At 47.1% G+C, this 19,308-nt stretch overlaps 1 protein-coding gene across 11 annotated transcripts in view; it reads left to right on the forward strand.

Moving 5' to 3' along the window:
• LOC140410983 (protein lin-28 homolog B-like) overlaps nucleotides 1-19,308 on the forward strand; it is a 441,051-nt gene that overhangs the window by 322,776 nt on the left and 98,967 nt on the right. The gene's annotated exons all lie outside the window — the stretch shown is intronic.

Raw genomic sequence — 19,308 nt, forward strand, 5'->3', positions numbered from 1 at the left:
TCACCAACGCCGCCCGACACGTGCGACCGATGGGGGCCGCCATCTGCAATGCCGCCCGACACGTTCGACCGACGGGGGCTGCCATCTTGGGACCGCCCCACCATCTCCGACCACGCCGGCTACCCACAGCTCGTCGCTGTGACCCTCGACCAGTCACGGCCCAAGCACCTCAGGAACTCGATGATGACCGTCCGGGTTAATGGGCACGAAACGCCCTGCCTGTTTGACTCTAGGAGCACGGAGAGCTTCATACATCCAGACACAGTAAGGCGCTGTTCTCTCCCAATTTCCCCCGCGTTTCAAACAATCTCCCTCGCTTCCGGATCGCATTCAGTGCAGATCCGGGGGTACTGTGCCACGAATCTCGCGATACAGGGCGCCGAGTATGCCAATTTTAAATTATATGTCCTCCCCGACCTCTGCGCTCCTCTCCTGTTAGGACTGGACTTCCAGTGCAACCTCAGGAGCCTGACCCTGAAGTTCGGCGGGCACCTACCTCCTCTCACCGTATGTAACCTCGCGACCCTTAAGGTCGCCCCTCCCCCGCTCTTCGCGAACCTCACCGCCGACTGCAAACCCTTTGCCAACAGGAGCAGGTGGTACAGTGTCCAGGGCAGGACTTTTATCAAGTCAGAGGTCCAGCAGCTCTTGAGGGAGGGGGTCATCGAGGCCAGTAATAGCCCCTGAAGAGCCCAAGTGGTGGTTGTCAGGACCGGGGAAAAGAACCAGATGGTTGTAGACTACAGCCAAACCATAAACCGGTACACGCAACGCGATGCATACCCCCTTCCCCGGATAGCGGACATGGTGAATCAGATTGCACACTACCGGGTGTTCTCCACGGTAGATCTGAAGTCCGCATACCACCAGCTTCCAATCCGCCCGGAAGATCGCCACTACACGGCCTTTCAGGCAGATGGCCGCCTCTTCCACTTCCGGGTCCCCTTCAGCATCACCAACGGGGTCTCGGTCTTCCAAAGAACGATGGACCAAATGGTGGACCAGTACAGGCTGCGGGCCACATTTCCGTACTTGGACAACGTCACCATGTGCAGCCATGATCAGCTGGACCACGACGCCAACCTTTAGAAGTTTCTCTAAATTGCCCAAGCCCTCAATCTCACCTGTAACATGGTAAATGCGTTTTCCGCACACTCCGACTGGCCATCCTCGGCTATGTTGTGGAAAATGGAGCCCTAGGGCCCGGCCCGACCGCATGCGCCCCCTCCTGCAACTTCCCCTCCCCCTGAAAAGATGACTCGGGTTCTTTTCATATTATGCCCAGTGGGTCCCCAACTATGCGGACAAAGCCCGCCCACTTATCAAAGCCACCATCTTCCCCCTGATGACTGAGGCCCGCTTGGCCATCAGCCGCATCAAGGCAGATATTACCAAAGCCGCGGTGCACGCGGTAGACGAGTCCATCCCCTTCCAGGTGGAGAGCGACCGTCAGATGTCGCCCTGGCTGCTACCCTTAACCAGGCAGGCAGGCCCGTAGCCTTTTTATCTCGTACCCTCAACGCCTCCAAGATTTGACACTCCTCAGTCGAAAAAGAAGCTCAAGCCATTGTGGAAGCTGTGCGGCATTGGAGGCACTACCTGGCTGGTAGGAGGTTCACCCTCGTCATCGATCAACGGTCGGTAGCCTTTATGTTCAACAATACACAGCGGGGCAAGATCAAGAATGATAAAATGAGGATCGAACTCTCCACCTACAATTATGATATTGTGTATCGTCCCGGGAAGCTCAACGAGCCCCCAGATGCCCTGTCCCGCGGCACATGCGCCAGCGCGCAAGATGACTGACTCCAGGCCATGCACAATGACATCTGCCACCCAGGGGTCACCCGGCTTCTCTACTTCATCAAGGCCCTCAACCTGCCCTACGCCACCGAGGAGGTCAGGGCCATGACCAGGGACTGCCAAGTCTGCGTGGAGTGTGAGCCGCACTTCTATCGTCCAGACAAGGCCCACCTGGTGAAGGCATCCCGGCCCTTTGAGCCACTCAGCATCGATTTCAAAGGGCCCCTCCCCACCACTGACCACAACACACATTTTCTTAACGTCGGTGGCGAGTATTCCCGTTTCCCCTTTGCAATCCCTTGCCCCGACATGACCTCGGCCACTGCATGACTCGGCCCTGCATAGTATCTTCATCCTGTTCGGTTTCCCCACACGTCCACAGTGACTGGGGCTCCTCGTTTATGAGCGATGAGCTGCGTCAGTACCTGCTCGGTAAGGGCATCGCCTCGAGCAGAACTACCAGCTACAACCCCCGGGGAAACGGACAGGTGGAGAGGGAGAACGTGATGATATGGAAGGCCGTCCTTCTGGCGCTACGGTCTAGGAGTCTCCCAGTTTCCCACTGGCAGGAGGTCCTCCCCGACGTGCTCCACTCAATTAGGTCCTCCTCTGCACAGCCATGAACATGACCCCTCATGACCGCCTATTTGTTTTCCCCAGGAAATCCACCTCCGGGGTCTCGCTTCTGTCCTGGCTGACAACACCGGGGCCTGTCCCCCTCAGAAAGCACGTGAGGAGCCATAAGTCCGACCCCCTGGTCGAGAGGGTCCAGCTCCTTCACGCCAACCCCAGTATGCCTACGTGGCGCACCATGACGGCCGACAAGATACAGTCTCCCTCTGGGATCTGGCACTGCTGGTTCCCCTGCGACCATCACCTACCCCCCCCCACCCTACACCAAACACCGCCCCCGCCCCTACATGGCCGACACCCCCCGTCACCTCATCGCCAACCTACAGTGATGAAGCTCCAGAAGCGATGCTCCCAGAGTCAACGAGCCCAACACCCGTGCCCGCAACAACGGGTTCAACACCCGTGTCCGCAGCGAAACCAGAGCTAGGCGATCACAGTGAACGATCAAGGCGCCGGACAGACTCGATCTGTGAGCCCACTTCACCCCCGCTGGACTTCAATTTTTAACAGGGGGTGAATGTGGTGAATGTATTACTGCTACCATTCACCATTGTAATTGCATTACATTGTATTGCATTATGTTGATGCCCTTGCGGGCTCCGCCACCCTCAGGGAAGGTGTATATAGTGCTGCAGCCTGTAGGCGGCACTCAGTACAGAGCAGTTGCAGGCAGGCACCGTTCTAGCTGATTAAAACCACTGTTCACTTCAACTCTTCGTCTCGTGTGAATTGATGGTCGCATCAACGGTGTGGATGTATTTAAAACAAGATCTATTCAATATGTTATGGAACTTGCATATGGCACCTACTTCCCGTTCTCGCAGCCTTCAGGTCCATTTCCCCAAAAGAGTGCCAACTGATTCCCTGTAGAAGTCGGTGAAAACAAACTATCTGTAAATTGAACAGCTCCAAATTATGACTTAAAACTTCAGTTATCTCTTACAGATGAAAAATAAACTTGCTGTGTGGTTCAGCTCCCTCTTAATAAGAGCATATCTTTTTTTTAAATTCCTTTATGTTACAAAGTCAATGCACAGAGTAGATTGGGCAGGCCCCTAATCCATCTCATTGCTTGCCCCGAAAACCAGTTCAGGGGCATATTGGTTCCACAATGTCGACAATGTAATTGACTGTTAATCGAGGAAAACTAGGTTTCTCATCCATAACCGCCTCTTCATTAACAAACCGAGCAATTACACCATCTAACCCCATTAAAATATCAGAAGAAAATAATAATAAAACGGTAAAGAGATTATAACCCTCTTAATTATTATTATTACCTTGTTCTTGAGCTTTTATTTAGTTGATTAACTGAAATCTAGTTGCTACTTTATTCATATAAAGATGCAAATAAACATATTAAATGTTGGAATGCTGTCCAATTTGTTATATTTTCTTCCTGGATAGGGTTGGGGGAGACGTAAATAAAAAATTGATCTGAATTTCTTTCACAGAAAAAAGCAAGCATGAGATACTTGCTGAGCAGAATTAATTTATGTTTCTTAGGGCTGCAAAGAGATTTAGGAAAATTAATCTCAATCGTAGGATGAACATTTTTAGTCTCAGTTAATGACGTTTTTAGCTGTGGTAGCGTCTCCAGGCAGGGAATCAGCAGGAGTAGCAGCCTTACTGGGATCCAGGGCTGAGAGAGGGGCACTTGTCCTGCATGCTCTGCAATGAACATCACTGACAGAGCTACATTCGCACTCTACCATCACCCTGGCAACTATATGCATGCACACGAGCACATAATGGCCACACATGCACAGAGCGCGGTGTCTGTGCACGCAGAGACAGGGCATTGTTCAGATAACCACAGGACATAATGGTTGCACGTGTGCAAATGCTGAGCTTTGCATATGCACTGAAGCTTATGGCAAGGAGGTACTTCACTCCACTGCCAAGGTGAACATGCATTCATAAAATCACAGATAGCGTCTGTGGTTAATTGGCAGTCATACTTTTACTGCTGTTTTCAAATTGAAACATTTTTGAAGCAAGATTCTTAAAAGTTCTTACAGATCCATGCATAATGGCGTTTATTGGCCTTTTTAAATTGCTCCAATCCACATAGATCATTGAATTTACAGTGCAGAAGGAGGCCATTCGGCCCATCGAGTCTGCACCGGCTCTTGGAAAGAGCACCCTACCCAAGATCAACACCTCCACCCGATCCCCATAACCCAGTAACCCCACCCAACACCAAGGGCAATTTTGGACACTAAGGGCAATTTATCACGGCCAATCCACCTAACCTGCACATCTTTGGACTGTGGGAGGAAACCGGAGCACCCGGAGGAAACCCACGCACACACTGGGAGGATGTGCAGACTCCGCACAGACAGTGACCCAAGTCTGAATTGAACCTGGGACCCTGGAGCTGTGAAGCAATTGTGCTATCCACAATGCTACCGTGCTGCCCATCATGATGAAGGTGTACTTTGTGTTTTCAGATGGGGTTAAGTAACGGGATTTTGACCCAGTTACAGTGAAGGAACGATGATATATGACCAAATTGGAATGGTGTGTGATTTGGAGGGGAACTTGCAAATGATGGTGTTCCCATGCTCCTGCTCTCTGTCATTCAACGTGGTGGAGGTTACAGGCTTGGAAGGAGTTGATGAAGAAGTTTTGTTGAGTGGTTGCAATAATAATAATCTTTATTGTCAAAAGTATGCTTACATTAACACTGCAATGAAGTTACTGTGAAAATCCCCTAGTCGCCACACTCCGGTGTCTGTTCGGGACATTGAGGGAGAATTCAGAGTGTCCCATTCACCTAACAGCATGTCTTTCGGGACTTGTGGGAGGAAACCGGAGCTCCCGGAGGAAACCCACGCAGACACGGAGAGAGCGTGCAAACTCCGCTCAGAAAGTGACCCAAGCCGGGAATCAAACCTGGGACCCTGGCGCTGTGAAGCAATAGTGCTAACCATGTTGCTACCATGCTGCCCAGTGCATCCCACAGTACATATAACAGCCATGGTGCACCATTGTGGAGGGAGTGAATATTAAGGTGGTGGTTAGGTGCTTATATCCTGGGCTGCTCTATCCTGAATGGTGTCAAGCTTCTCGAGTGCTGTTGCAGCTGGACTTATCCAGCCACACCTCCTTGTGGTGAGGCTTTGGGAGTTGGGAATTGAGCCACTCTCCGCAAATAACCAGCCCCATCTGCTTGTAAGTAAAATGTTATTATATTTCCTGTATGTAATGCAACTTCGAACAATAAATAAAGTGCTGTGTTTCTTTGCAGGACAAATTTATAATTGCAACAATTATACGATTAGTGAAGACAAATGTATGTCCCTACAGTTAGAATAAGAGAAATTATAATGGAGAACAAGGAAATAGCAGAGCAATTAAACAACTACTTTAGTTACGTCTTCACAGAGGTAAACCAAAAAACAAATTCACAGTAACACAGTGAGTATAATTGTTGCTTTACAGCTCCAGTGTCCCAGGTTCGATTCCCGGCTTGGGTCACTGTATGTGCAGAGTCTGCACGTTCTCCCCGTGTCTGCGTGGGTTTCCTCCGGGTGCTCCAGTTTCCTCCCACAAGTCCCGAAAGACGTGCTGTTCGTAATTTGGACATTCTGAATTCTCCCTCTGTGTACCCGAACAGGCATCGGAATGTGGCGACTAGGGGATTTTCACAGTAGCTTCATTGCCGTGTTAATGTACGCCTACTTGTGACAATAAAGATTATTATTATAAATTCTCAGAAATGCTAGAAGCGAAGGTCTGGTGAGAAGGAGCAGTTGAACAAAATTAGTATTAGTAAAAATGTAGCGCTGGAGAAATTAATGGGGTTCAAGGCTGATAAATCCCCTGGGCCTGATAATCTACATCCCAGGGAACTAAACTAGGTGGCCATGGAAATAAGGGATGCGTTGGTTGTCATCTTTCAAAATTCTGTGGATTCTGGAACAGCCCCGGCAGACAGGGAATATAAAATGTAACCCACTATTTAAAAATAGCCACTTCTTCCATTGGGCAGGAAATACAAAAGTCTGAGGACAAGCACTAACAGATTCAAAAACAGCTTCTTCCCCGTTGTTACCAGACTCGTAAATGATCCTCTTATGGACTGACCTCATTAACACTACACTCCTGTATGCTTTACCCGATGCCGGTGTCTGTGTACCTTGTGTTGCCCTATTATGTATTTTCTTTTTATTTTATTTTCATATATTAAATGATCTGTTTGAGCTGCCCGCAGGAAAATACTTTTCACTGTACCTTCGTAAACGTGACAATAAACAAACCCAAATGTAGGAAGGGGGAAACCGTGAATTACAGATTGGATAGCTTTACGTGAGTAGTAGGGAAAATACTAGAGTCAATTTTAAAGAATGTGGTAACAGGACACTCAGGAAATATCAACGGGATTAGACAAAGTCATCATGGATTTGTGAAAGGGAAATCATGTTTGACAAACCTGCTGGAGATTTTTGAGGATGAAACTAGCAAAATAGAAGGGGTAACCAGTGGATGTGGTGCATTTAGATTTTCAGAAAGCTTTTGATAAGGTCCCACATAAAAATTAAAGCACATCAAATTGGGGGTAACATATTAACATGAATTGAAAACTGGTGAGCAGACAAGAAACAGAGCCGGAATAAATAGGTCTTTTTCAAAGTGACAGGCAGTGACTAGTGGGGTACTTCGAGATCGGCCCTTGGGTCTTGGTGATCCTTAATATATATCAATGATTTGGAGGAGGGAACCAAATGTAATATTTTCAAGTTTGCTGATGATACAAAACTAGGTGAGAGTGGGAATGTGAGTGATAAGGAGGATGTTCAGAGGCTTCAAGGTGATTTAGACAAGTTGAGTGAGTGGGCAAATACATGGCAGATGTAGTACAATGTGAAGTTATCCAGTTCAGTAGGAAAAACAGAACGGCAGAGTTTATTTATATTGTGATAGATTGGGAAATGTTGATGAACAAAGTGACCCTGGTGTCCTTGTACACCAGTCAATAAAAGCAAGCAGTTAAGAAAGCAAATGATATGTTAGCTTTAATTGCACGAGGATTTGAGTACAGGAGCAGGAATGTCTTAATGCAGCTGTACAGAACCATGGTGAGTATTGTGTGCAGTTTTGATCGCCTTATCAAGGAAAGGATTTAGTTACCATCGAGGGAGTGCAGTGAACATTCACGCAGATTGATTGCTGGGATGGCAGGGTTATTGTATGAGGAGAGATTGGGTTGACTGTGCCTGTATTCACGAGTTTAGAAGAATGACATTTTATGATTGAAACATATAAAATTCTGACAGGGCTGCACACACTGGATGCAGAGATGATGTTTTCCCTGGGTGGGGAGGCTAGGGAGTGGGGGGGGGGGGGGGGGGGGGGGGTCACATCTAGAAAAGGAGGTCACAGTACCAGAATACATGGTAGGCCATTTAGGACTGAGGTAATAAGAACAAGAACATAACATAAAACATACAGTGCAGAAGGAGGCCATTCATCATGGCCAATCGACCGAACCTGCACATCGTTGGACTGTGGGAGGAAACCGGAGCACCCAGAGGAAACACACGCAGACACAGGGAGAACATGCAGACTCCACACAGACAGTGACCCAGCGGGGAATCAAACCTGGGACCCTGGTGCTGTGAAGCCACAGTGCTATCCGCTTGTGCCACCATGCTGCCCCAAATGAAGAATTATCTTAATTTCTAGGGTTGTGAGACTACATTTCTCTACCACAGGAATCTGTGGTAGTCTTTGAGAAGGAAATACATGGATTTCTGGACACGAAAGCCATCAAGGGGTGTGGGGAGAGAGTGGGAATATGGCACTGAGATAGATGATCAGCCATGGTCATATTGAATGGCAGAGCAGGCTCAAAGGGCCGAATGGCCTGCTCCAGGTACTTTGAAGGAAGTACTTTCAACGTAAAATACCTTCTGTCTTAGGATTCTGTTATCTCATCATTTTTATAATACTTTATAAATTGCTGACTGCAGATATGATTGTACTGTACAATTTATGAAACAAAAAATCCTAAGCAATTTTACCGTCTGATTGCATAATGGAAGATCAATGCTCAAAGCGGCATTCTCAGCCACTGTGAATTTCCCTTGACAATTTATGTGATACAGACAGAACTGTGCAGAAGAAGACGAAGTGGTCCATCCAAACTGTCCAGTGGTAAGGGAAGGAGAAGGTGTCAGCACGACATAACTCATGCTAATCATCATTAACACTCTTTTTCCACCCATGTAGATTTGCAATATTGGGGCATTGAGGGGTGCAAGGATTGGGTGACAGGAAAGGCCAGTTTTTCAGTTTAGGGAGAAGATCCGTGACATTTGTTTTGGGGCAAGGGAGATCCTATGACTGGTTAACACAATGGCCCGCCCACTTGCCTTCTCTACATTAGAGCAGAGAGCAAGCCTCAGTGAGCGCATAAGAGAATGAGGTGAGAACTAGTGTCACACGGGAGGGTTTAAACTAGTATGGCAGGGGGGTGGGCACGGGAGCAATAGGTCAGAAGGTGAGAGCATTGAGGGAGAACTAGGGAATAGGGACAATATGGCTCTGAGGCAGAGCAGACAGGGTGAAGTTGCTGAACACAGCGGGTCTGGTGGCCTGAAGTGCATATGTTTTAATGCAAGAAGTTTTACAGGTAAGGCAGATGAACTTCGAGCTTGGATTAGTACTTGGAACTATGATGTTGTTGCCATTACAGAGACCTGGTTGAGGGAAGGGCAGGATTGGCAGCTAAACGTTCCAGGATTTAGATGTTTCAGGCGGGACAGAGGGTGATGTAAAAGGGGTGGCGTAGTTGTGCTCCTGGTCAGGGAGAATATCACAGCTGTACTACGGGAGGACACCTCGGAGGGCAGTGAGGCTATATGGGTAGAGATCAGGAATAAGAAGGGTGCAGTCACAATGTTGGGGGTTTACTACAGGCCTCCCAACAGCCAGCGGGAGATAGAGGAGCAGATAGATAGTCAGATTTTGGAAAACAGTAAAAACAACAGGGTTGTGGTGATGGGAGACTTCCAACTTCCCCAATATTGACTGGGACTCACTTCATGCCAGGGGCTTAGACGGGGCAGAGTTTGTAAGGAGCATCCAGGAGGCCTTTTTAAAACAATATGTAGACAGTCCAACTCGGGAAGGGGCTGTACTGGACCTGGTATTGGGGAATGAGTCCTGCCAGGTGGTAGAAGTTTCAGTAGGGGAGCATTTCGGGAACAGTGACCACAATTCAGTCAGTTTTAAAGTGCTGGTGGACAAGGATAAGAGTGGTCCTAGGGTGAATGTGCTAAATTGGGGGAAGGCTAATTATAACAATATTAGGCGGGAACTGAAGAACCTAGATTGGGGGCGGATGTTTGAGGGTAAATCAACATCTGACATGTGGGAGGCTTTCAAGTGTCAGTTGAAAGGAATTCAGGACCGGTATGTTCCTGTGAGGAAGAAGGATAAAGACGGCAATTTTCGGGAACCTTGGATAACGAGAGATATTGTAGGCCTCGTCAAAAAGAAAAGGCTGGGAACAGACGAAGCTGTGTGGAATATAAGGAAAGTAGGAAGGAACTTCAGCAAGGAGTCAGGAGGGCTAGAAGGGGTCACAAAAAGTCACTGGCAAATGGGGTTAAGGAAAATCCCAAGGCTTTTTACACGTACATAAAAAGCAGGAGGGTAGCCAGGGAAAGGGTTGGCCCACTGAAGGATAGGCAAGGGAATTTATGTGTGGAGCCAAGGAAATGGGCGAGGTACTAAATGAATACTTTGCATCAGTATTCACCAAAGAGAAGGAATTGGTAAATGTTGAGTCTGGAGAAGGGTGTATAGATAGCCTGGGTCACATTGAGATCCAAAAAGACGAAGTGTTGGGCGTCTTGAAAAACATTACGGTAGATAAGTCCCCAGGGCCTGATGGGATCTACCCCAGAATACTGAAGGAGGCTAGAGAGGAAATTGCTGAGGCCTTGACAGAAATCTTTGGATCCTCACTGTCTTCAGGTGATGTCCTAGAGGACTTGAGTATAGCCAATGTTGTTCTTCTGTTTAAGAAGGGTAGCAAGGATAATCCAGGGAATTACAGGCCGGTGAGCCTTACGTCAGTGGTAGGAAAATTACTGGAGAGAATTCTTCGAGACAGGATCTACTGCCATTTGGAAGCAAATGGACGTATCAGTGAGAGGCAGCATGGTTTTGTGAAGGGGAGGTCGTGTCTCACTAACTTGATAGAGTTTTTGGAGGACGTCACAAAGATGATTGATGCAGGTAGGGCAGTGGATGTTGTCTACATGGACTTCAGTAAGGCCTTTGACAAGGTCCCTCATGGTAGACTAGTACAAAAGCTGAAGTCACACGGGATCAGGGGTGAGCTGGCAAGGTGGATACAGAACTGGCTAGGTCATAGAAGGCAGAGAGTAGCAATGGAGGGATGCTTTCTAATTGGAGGGCTGTGACTAGTGGTGTTCCGCAGGGATCAGTGCTGGGATCCTTGCTGTTTGTAGTATATATAAATGATTTGGAGGAAAATGTAACTGGTCTGATTAGTAAGTTTGCAGACGACACAAAGGTTGGTGGAATTGCGGATAGCGATGAGGACTGTCAGAGGATACAACAGGATTTAGATTGTTTGGAGACTTGGGCGGAGAGATGGCAGATGGAGTTTAATCCGGATAAATGTGAGGTAATGCATTTTGGAAGGTCAATGCAGGTAGGGAATATACAGTGAATGGTTGAACCCTCAAGAGTATTGAAAGTCAGAGAGATCTAGGTGTACAGGTCCACAGGTCACTGAAAGGGGCAACACGGGTGGAGAAGGTAGTCAAGAAGGCATACGGCATGCTTGCCTTCATTGGCTGGAGCATTGAGTATAAGAATTGGCAAGTCATGTTGCAGCTGTATAGAACCTTACTTAGGCCACACTTGGAGTATAGTGTTCAATTCTGGTCGCCACACTACCAGAAGGATGTAGAGGCTTTAGAGAGGGTGCAGAAGAGATTTACCAGAATGTTGCCTGGTATGGAGGGCATTAGCTATGAGGAGCGGTTGAATAAACTCGGTTTGTTCTCACTGGAACGGCAGAGGTTGAGTGGCGACCTGATAGAGGTCTACAAAATTATGAGGGGCATAGACAGAGTGGATAGTCAGAGGCTTTTCCCCAGGGTAGAGGGGTCAATTACTAGGGGGCATAGGTTTAAGGTGAGAGGGGCAAGGTTTAGAGTAGATGTACGAGGTAGGTTTTTTACGCAGAGGGTAGTGAGTGCCTGGAACTCGCTACCGGAGGAGGTGGTGGAAGCAGGGACGATAGTGACATTTAAGGGGCATCTTGACAAATACATGAATAGGATGGGAATAGAGGGATACGGACCCAGGAAGTGTAGAAGATTGTAGTTTAGCCGGGCAGCATGGTCGGCACAGGCTTGGAGGGCCAAAGGACCTGTTCCTGTGCTGTACTTTTCTTTGTTCTGAGTGAAAAACAGCACTTTCATCACGGAAGTGGGCTTTCAGGGCTGTGGTGATTGAGAGGATTGGGGGGGGGGGGGGGGAGGGGGGGGGGGGAGGAGGAGGAGGAGCACCATGTAGTTGACATTTAAATAGATAAGAATATAAACTTAACTAGTACTTATAGTGAAGGCAGCACAGGAAGGGTCGGTGGGTGTGCAGTTCCTGCAGGATATGAGGGTTTCAAACAGCAGATGGTAATTCAGCCAAACACATGCAGGAAATGGCTCTAGTGGAGCCTACTTGAGTTCAACAATTTGAGAAACAGTTGGAGACAATCTGACAAAATCTGGAGGAAGAGCACGAACTTCAAGAGTAATCGCCCAACTGCGAGGTACAGAAGTGGCAGTGGTAATGGAAGGAGAAGGTGACTAGCCCCCGGTCAGGGTAAAGTAACAAGGGACTGGTTAAAGCAGGAATGCTCAGAACAAGTTATAATATGAAGCATTGATTTCTTGGAGAGAGAAAGAGAACTCAGGGTCAGAGCCATCAAGTGGATTGCACTGGTAACTAAAGAAAAGAGATGTCTTGACCATTGTGGGAGATGGTACGGAGGGGTAGCTAAGCAGAAATGGCAGCACAAAAGGAGATTCAATAATAAGAGAGCTAGGACATAACTTTCAGCGTAGGCTCAGCCCCTGACATCTGAAGAGTCGGTGGGGGACGCTAAGGAGCGTTGATTGGCAGAAGGCAGGACTTCCGCCTGTCAGAGGGAGGAAGTTCTGCCTTGGAGAGCTGCCAGCCAATCGTATTGCTGACAGCTCTCCAGTAATTCCAGGTACAGCGCTGCAGTGGCCTGAAGAGGCATTGTAGCTGGCTGCCTGAACCCCAAGCGCTGGAAAAAGGGGGAAAGCTAAGTGGCAGAGCTCATCAATGTGGGGGAGGGAAGTGGTGTGATGGTCAAGGTGGTGGAGGAGGATAGGTCAGTGGGGGAGGGAGGTCCAGAGGTCACCAGGCCCTAAGTGGAGGGTGCACCCAGTTAGAGATCATAGATTATCATAGAATTTACAGTGTAGAAGGAGGCCATTCGGCCCCATCGAGTCTGCACCGGCTCTTGGAAAGAGCACCCTACCCAAGGTCAACACCTCCACCCTATCCCCATAACCCAGTAACCCCACCCACCACTAAGGGCAATTTTGGACACTAAAGGCAATTTATCATGGCCAATCCACCTAACCTGCACATCTTTGGACTGTGGGAGGAAACCGGAGCACCCGGAGGAAACCCACGCACACACGGGGAGGATGTGCAGACTCCGCACAGACAGTGACCAAAGCCGGAATCGAACCTGGAACCCTGGAGCTGTGAAGCAATTGTGCTATCCACAATGCTACCGTGCTGCCCTACAATGCTACCGTGCTGCCCTTATAATTTGCTTCTGACTGAGAACCCCCCTCCCAAGATCAAACTTTGTTCAATTCAGGTTTATCCCCCTGATCTAGCATCTGCCCACCAGCCTAAAGTTTGCGATGGACAGGAAAGGCCCTTAAGTGATCACCTAAGGATTTTAATTGGTCAAGGCCAGGCTTCCCATTCGAGGCCCCACATGCCCAGGCATAAAATCGCGACCATGTCGGGGTATGGTGTATCCCGGAGACAATCATTTTGATGCAATTTTATGCTCCCCAGCCTCAGAACCTGCTGGTGGCATTTAGTAGCACAGTGGTTCGCACTGTTGCTTCACAGCTCCAGGGTCCCAGGTTTGATTCGGGGCTCGGGTCACTGTCTGTGCGGAGTCTGCACATTCTCTCCATGTCTGCGTTGGTTTCCTCCGGGTGCTCTGGTTTCCTCCCACAAGTCCCGAAAGACGTGCTTGTTAAGTGAATTGGACATTCTGAATTCTCCCTCTGTGTACCCGAACAGGTGCCGGAATGTGGCGACTAGGGGCTTTTCACAGTAACTTCATTGCAGTGTTAATGGAAGCCTATTTGTGAACTACTAAAGATTATTATATAATTCCTTTCACATTGTTAAGTGCTTTACAACCAATGAAGGACTTTTCAAGTGTAGCTACTGTTTTGATGTAGGAAGGATGGTAGCTGATTTGCATACAGCAAGCTCTCACAAACAGTATAATAGTGATGTTGATGGAGGGATAAATACTGGCAAAGAAACCGGGGATAACGCCCCTGCTTCTCTTCAAAATATTGCCACGGATATTTTAACTGACGGCCTCAGTTCGATGTCTCATCCAGAAGGTGGCATCTCTCTGACAGCGCAGCCCTCCCAACAGTACTGCACCGCAGTGTCAGCCATGATTTTGGTGCTCAAGTGCTGCAGTGGGACTTGAACCCACAACTTTGCGATCCTACTGAGCCACTGCTTTATGGTCTCCCAGGTGCCAGAGAAATGGGCCTTTCATGGAGGCTGGAAAGGCTTACACAATGAAAGGGAGAACGAGCGGTCACTGTGGTCCACTTGAAAGTCAACGCTTTGGAATGAGAAAGGTGGCAAATCCTGCGCAAGCCATTTAGGGAGCAGGATTAGGAGCAGATCCACAAGGGTGGTAATTTCTTGATAACTTCCCCAGCTGCGTGATAGAATGCAGCTAAAGGAGTGGTATCGGGAAGAGGATTTCTGTTGTATCAGGCATTAGCACCAGTTCAGCGGGCGATGGGAACTTTGCCACAAGAATGAACCTCTCACGAACAGGAAGGGAGCTAATGAAATAGGGAGGAAGGAAGAGTTAAGGAAAGTAAAAGTGAATCCGAAATAGCAATTAGAAAGTTTAGGTATAGATGAGGTCAGTAAATATAAAAGAACAACCAAAGCCGTAGCTTCAGTAACAATAAAGGGAGAGAAGAATTAAATCAAATTAATCCATTTGAAACAGAGAAAAGACTGCACTGAAGGAACAAGGTTACTTTTTAAAGAAATTTAGAGTACCCAATTATTTTTTTTCAATTAAGGGGCAATTTAGCATGACCAATTCACCTACCCTGCACATTTTGGGTAGGGGGGTGAGACTCACGCAGAGACGGGGACAATGTGCAAACTCCACACTGACGGTGACCCCCGCGGGGCTGGGATTGAACCCGGGTCCTCGCCGCAATGAGGCAGCCTTGCTAACCACTGTGCCACTATGCCGCCTGGAACATGGTCATCTTTGATCAAAAAGCAGAGAAATAGATGTACCATTAGATATGAATGTAAATAAAATAAAAGTCGAGAGTCAGAGAAATCAAATAGGTGGATTTCAATGAAGTCACAGTAATGAACAGAAGCTTGACTGCAAATTGGACAGGTCTGGAAAATAAACTTTGGGTTGTAATAATTGTTTTATAGGCAGCATGGTGGTGCAGTGGTTAGCACTGCTGCCACATGGTGCTGCGAACCCAGGTTTGATCCCAGCTCTGGGTCACTATCCGTGTGGAGTTTTCACATTCTCCCCATGTTTCCGTGGGTTTCGCCCCCACAACTCAAAGATGTGCAGGGTAGGTGGATTGGCCACGCTAAATTGCCATTTACTTGGAAAAAAATGAATTGGGTACTCTAAATTTTTTAAAAAGTAATAATTGTTTTAGGAGGAATTCATGAACCTGTGTGAGAGCTGAAGGAATAACAGTGTTAGTGAAGGAGCTGAATGCACAGTGTAGAGAGGATTAATTACACAAAAGAGGATTCATACGGAGCCAGTATGAGCACCAAGGATAATTGGTGATGGGTAATATATGCTGACCTAGCCAGCAACTCTCATCTTTTGAATGAATAATAGAAAAATATACGATCTAAAGGTGGAAAAAAGGGACTGCTCGATGAGGGACTAGCTACAGTTATGGGAAGGAAATGGAAGAGGAAATCTGGAGGCAGAGCAGAGAGATGAACGGGAATAACAACATTATTGTTCTAGGAAATACTAATTTCCCACTCACTGCTCGGGACAGGGGCGTCAAAAATGGAGGAAACGGATTGGAGTTCTTGAAATGTGTACAGGATTCATTCTTCAAGCAGTATGTACATTGACAATGGAGAGGCATTGCTGGATTTTCTCAGTAACAAAATCAATTGGCAAGATGATTTATGTTTGGGTGAGAACCTTGGAAGTAGTAATTAATAATATGATAAAGTTGTTTTTTTAAATTTGGAGTGTCCAATTCATTTTTTCCAATTAAGGGGCAATTTAACGTGGCCAAACCACCTACCCTGCAGACCTTTGGGTTGTGGGTAAAAACCCACGCAAACACGGGGAGAACGTGCAAAACTCCACACGGACAGTGACCCAGAGCCGGGATCGAACCTGGGACCTCGACGGCGTGAATATGATAAAGTATTAAGTTCAACTATGACAAAACAAATGTTAATAAAACAACAGTTTCACCTTGGAATAAGGCAGAAAGATGAGGAGTGCACTAGTAGAGGTGAGGCGGATTAGTCTATAGATCACGTGCTATAGATCAACAATGTGATGTAGTATATTGAGGCTAAGAGCCAAGAAATCCATTTGCCTGTTGAAACACCTAAGCCCCAGAGAAAACATTGCTTGATTGACAGCTTCCGCTCTTTGGAAATTCTGGAAATTTCATTATTTGTTTTTATGAGGTAAAGGAGTTTCAAGTGCTTGCAGTTTGAACTGTTGAAAATTTAAACAATTTGGATGATTCACTTCTTTATTGGGCTGTAGCAAGTAGGAGTTTCTTTTAAGAGAATGGAAAGTTAATGATGCATGACTTTTAAAAAAGTATTTTTGCTAATTCTACTGTCACTATAGATTCTCCACATTGTATAGCAAATGGACTTGTAAGTGCTCATGGGCATGAGGGGCCAGTGGGTGTTGGTGGATGGGTCATGCTTTGGCATGGGGGATATGAAGGGCCAGAGAGGGTGGGGGAGGGGCACTTCAAAACTTTCAGAGGTATCTGAGAGCGAAAATAAAATTCTAAGTAAGTACCAGTTTTTTTAATCACTTAGCAATATTACAGGAAACATTTGTTGGATGCAGTGTACCTAATGTTTGGGGGTATTTTTGAGATCAAATAGATAAAACAGTGAAGCAGTTTTTACTCCTTTTCAATGAAAATAGGAACTCATTTTTAGCGTGTTTATCCTATGTTTGTTTTCTAAGTCTCTTCAAGAGATGATATTGAGCAGTTTGACCATGGCAGAACGAATATTTTACACGGCTATGCTTGGAAGAAGTTGTTACCATTGAGTTCCACTCAACCAAAGATTCAGTTTTTAAAAAAGAAATTTGAATCCGCAAAACCGACACAGACAAAAGTCCCAATTTTATTATACCCGCTAGACAGTTCGGAAAAAAGTTAAAGCGACTTAATCACGCACCCGCAGCCCTACCCACCACCGCAATCCCGGACATGTTGCAATTTTAACCTGTTTTATGCAGGTGGAAGGAAGCAGGGCCCTTTTCTTTAAGCGACCCAGATTCTGACGTCAACACCTTGTCCTTCGCATGCACAGCTCCAAATGGAGGCAAAGATCGGATCATATATAATATCTATGCGTATATGCATACAAATAAACATACACAAACTATGGATCCTTTGTTGAAATGCTCCCTTCCTTTTCGTTTTGATTTTCTCCCATTACCGCCATTTGGTCAAACATTTTTCCAGTGTCAGATTATTGATGGTAAATAATTGCCGGAATGAAGATTGACTTCGAGCTGGCCTTTTCTTCCCTCCCCCCCCCCCCCCCCCCCCCACCCCCCCACTTCCTTAATTGGAAAAACACATTTTGCAGGAAGGCTCATGGCCAGCTTTCATGCTCTGATGTCAATTGTGGCCCTTAAATGTGAAATTTAAAAAAAACGAATTTAGAATATCCAATTGTTTTTCCAATTTAGCATGGCTAATGCACCTAGCCTGCACATCTTTGGGTTGTGGGCTGAGACCCAAACACACATGGGTAGAATGTGCAAACTCCACACGGAGAGTGGGCCGGGATCAAACCCGGGTCCTCAGCACCGTGAGGCAGCAGTGCTAACCAGTGCGCCACCGTGCCGCTCCTCTTAAGTGTGAAATTAATGTCTACTTAGGCCCTCATCAAACAATGGCCAACAGAAAGTGGCCATACAGAAAGCTCAAGCAGGAAACCCTGTCGGGTTTACTTGTAAGCTCCCTAGGTTTGGGGATGGAGGGGCTCCCTCATTCAAAGGCACTCAATGCACTCAATCAACCCAATGTCCTTTCCTCAAAACACCTCCGCTTCCCTATGGGCCCCACTTACCTGTCACCTGGATTCTCTCATTGCCCCCGTGTCTCTGCTGGGTGCGTTACCAACAGCTGCAAGTACTGCGGACGACAATGGAGAGCTGCCTAAGTCTGGCTGACGGGTGGGGGGATGCGGGTGGGTTTTCCACACCGAGGATGATACGTTCCCCAGGAAGGTCAACTGTCTGCGAGTTAAGTGCCTGATAATACAGCGGGCTTTCCCCAAAGGCAGTGACGTTGACCTGCTGCTGGTTCTGCTGCGGAAAAGACTCCCATCACAAACATTAAATTTCACGGTAGGGTGTGAGCTCCTTGAAAGTATCTTAAAAATCAAACTTTAAAGTTTTCAGAAGTATAATGATTTCTAATAATTGATTTAAATTGTGAGGTATGCAGGATATTTTCTTTTAGTCAACTCCTTGAGGACCGTAAAAATGTTATTTTGTTTAAGCAAAACACCAAAAGAGAAAGAAGGAAATGAGTCATGATTTCCATGTAACTACCACATGGCTGCAAGTTATATAGTGCATAGATGTTACAAGCAGAGTTATCTTCACTTACACTGGATTTTCTGAGCCGACAGCAGGACCAAATGTATATCCCGAGCTCAATCTCACCAGCAGCAAGACTGTCTTGGTAATCTAATGTGCCATCAATTATAACAAAGACTAGTTGTGGGAAAAAACTGTGGCTTTAAAAAGCTAAACGAGAACCTGCTGGCAACTGATCCCGAACTAGGGCAGGGCCAGAGGTCGGCCACCTTTATACAGAGCCTGAGGGGAGGAGTCACAGGCGGAGCCAGCAGAGACAACAAACAATATATACAATACATTAACAGTGGTTTACCACAATATATATTATACAGTAACAGTGGTTTACCACACCATCTTCCAATAGGCAGCTTCTTAATCAGCCATGCTTCAACTTGTCATCCTTGTCCTGATCCTACAGACACAACCAGAGGACTGGCAGCTCTAGAGCATTGGCAGCCCCATGGCGAGAGAGGTGGATACTGTCTCATTACCAAGCGCCCTCGCTGTGCTGCACAACCCTGCAGTAATGCACATAATCTAGACTGGCAGATCCATCGAGATGGAGGGGGAACCTCTCTGGTGGATCAGATAGAACCATGATTGCAGCCTTTCATGCTCATACACCTGTCACCGGGGCATGGAGCCACCTGCCCTGCTGACCTCTTAGCCTGCCACAGAGAGACCAC

This window comes from Scyliorhinus torazame, chromosome 4 (genome assembly GCF_047496885.1).
Source record: "Scyliorhinus torazame isolate Kashiwa2021f chromosome 4, sScyTor2.1, whole genome shotgun sequence".
NCBI classification, from domain to species: Eukaryota; Metazoa; Chordata; class Chondrichthyes; order Carcharhiniformes; family Scyliorhinidae; genus Scyliorhinus; species Scyliorhinus torazame.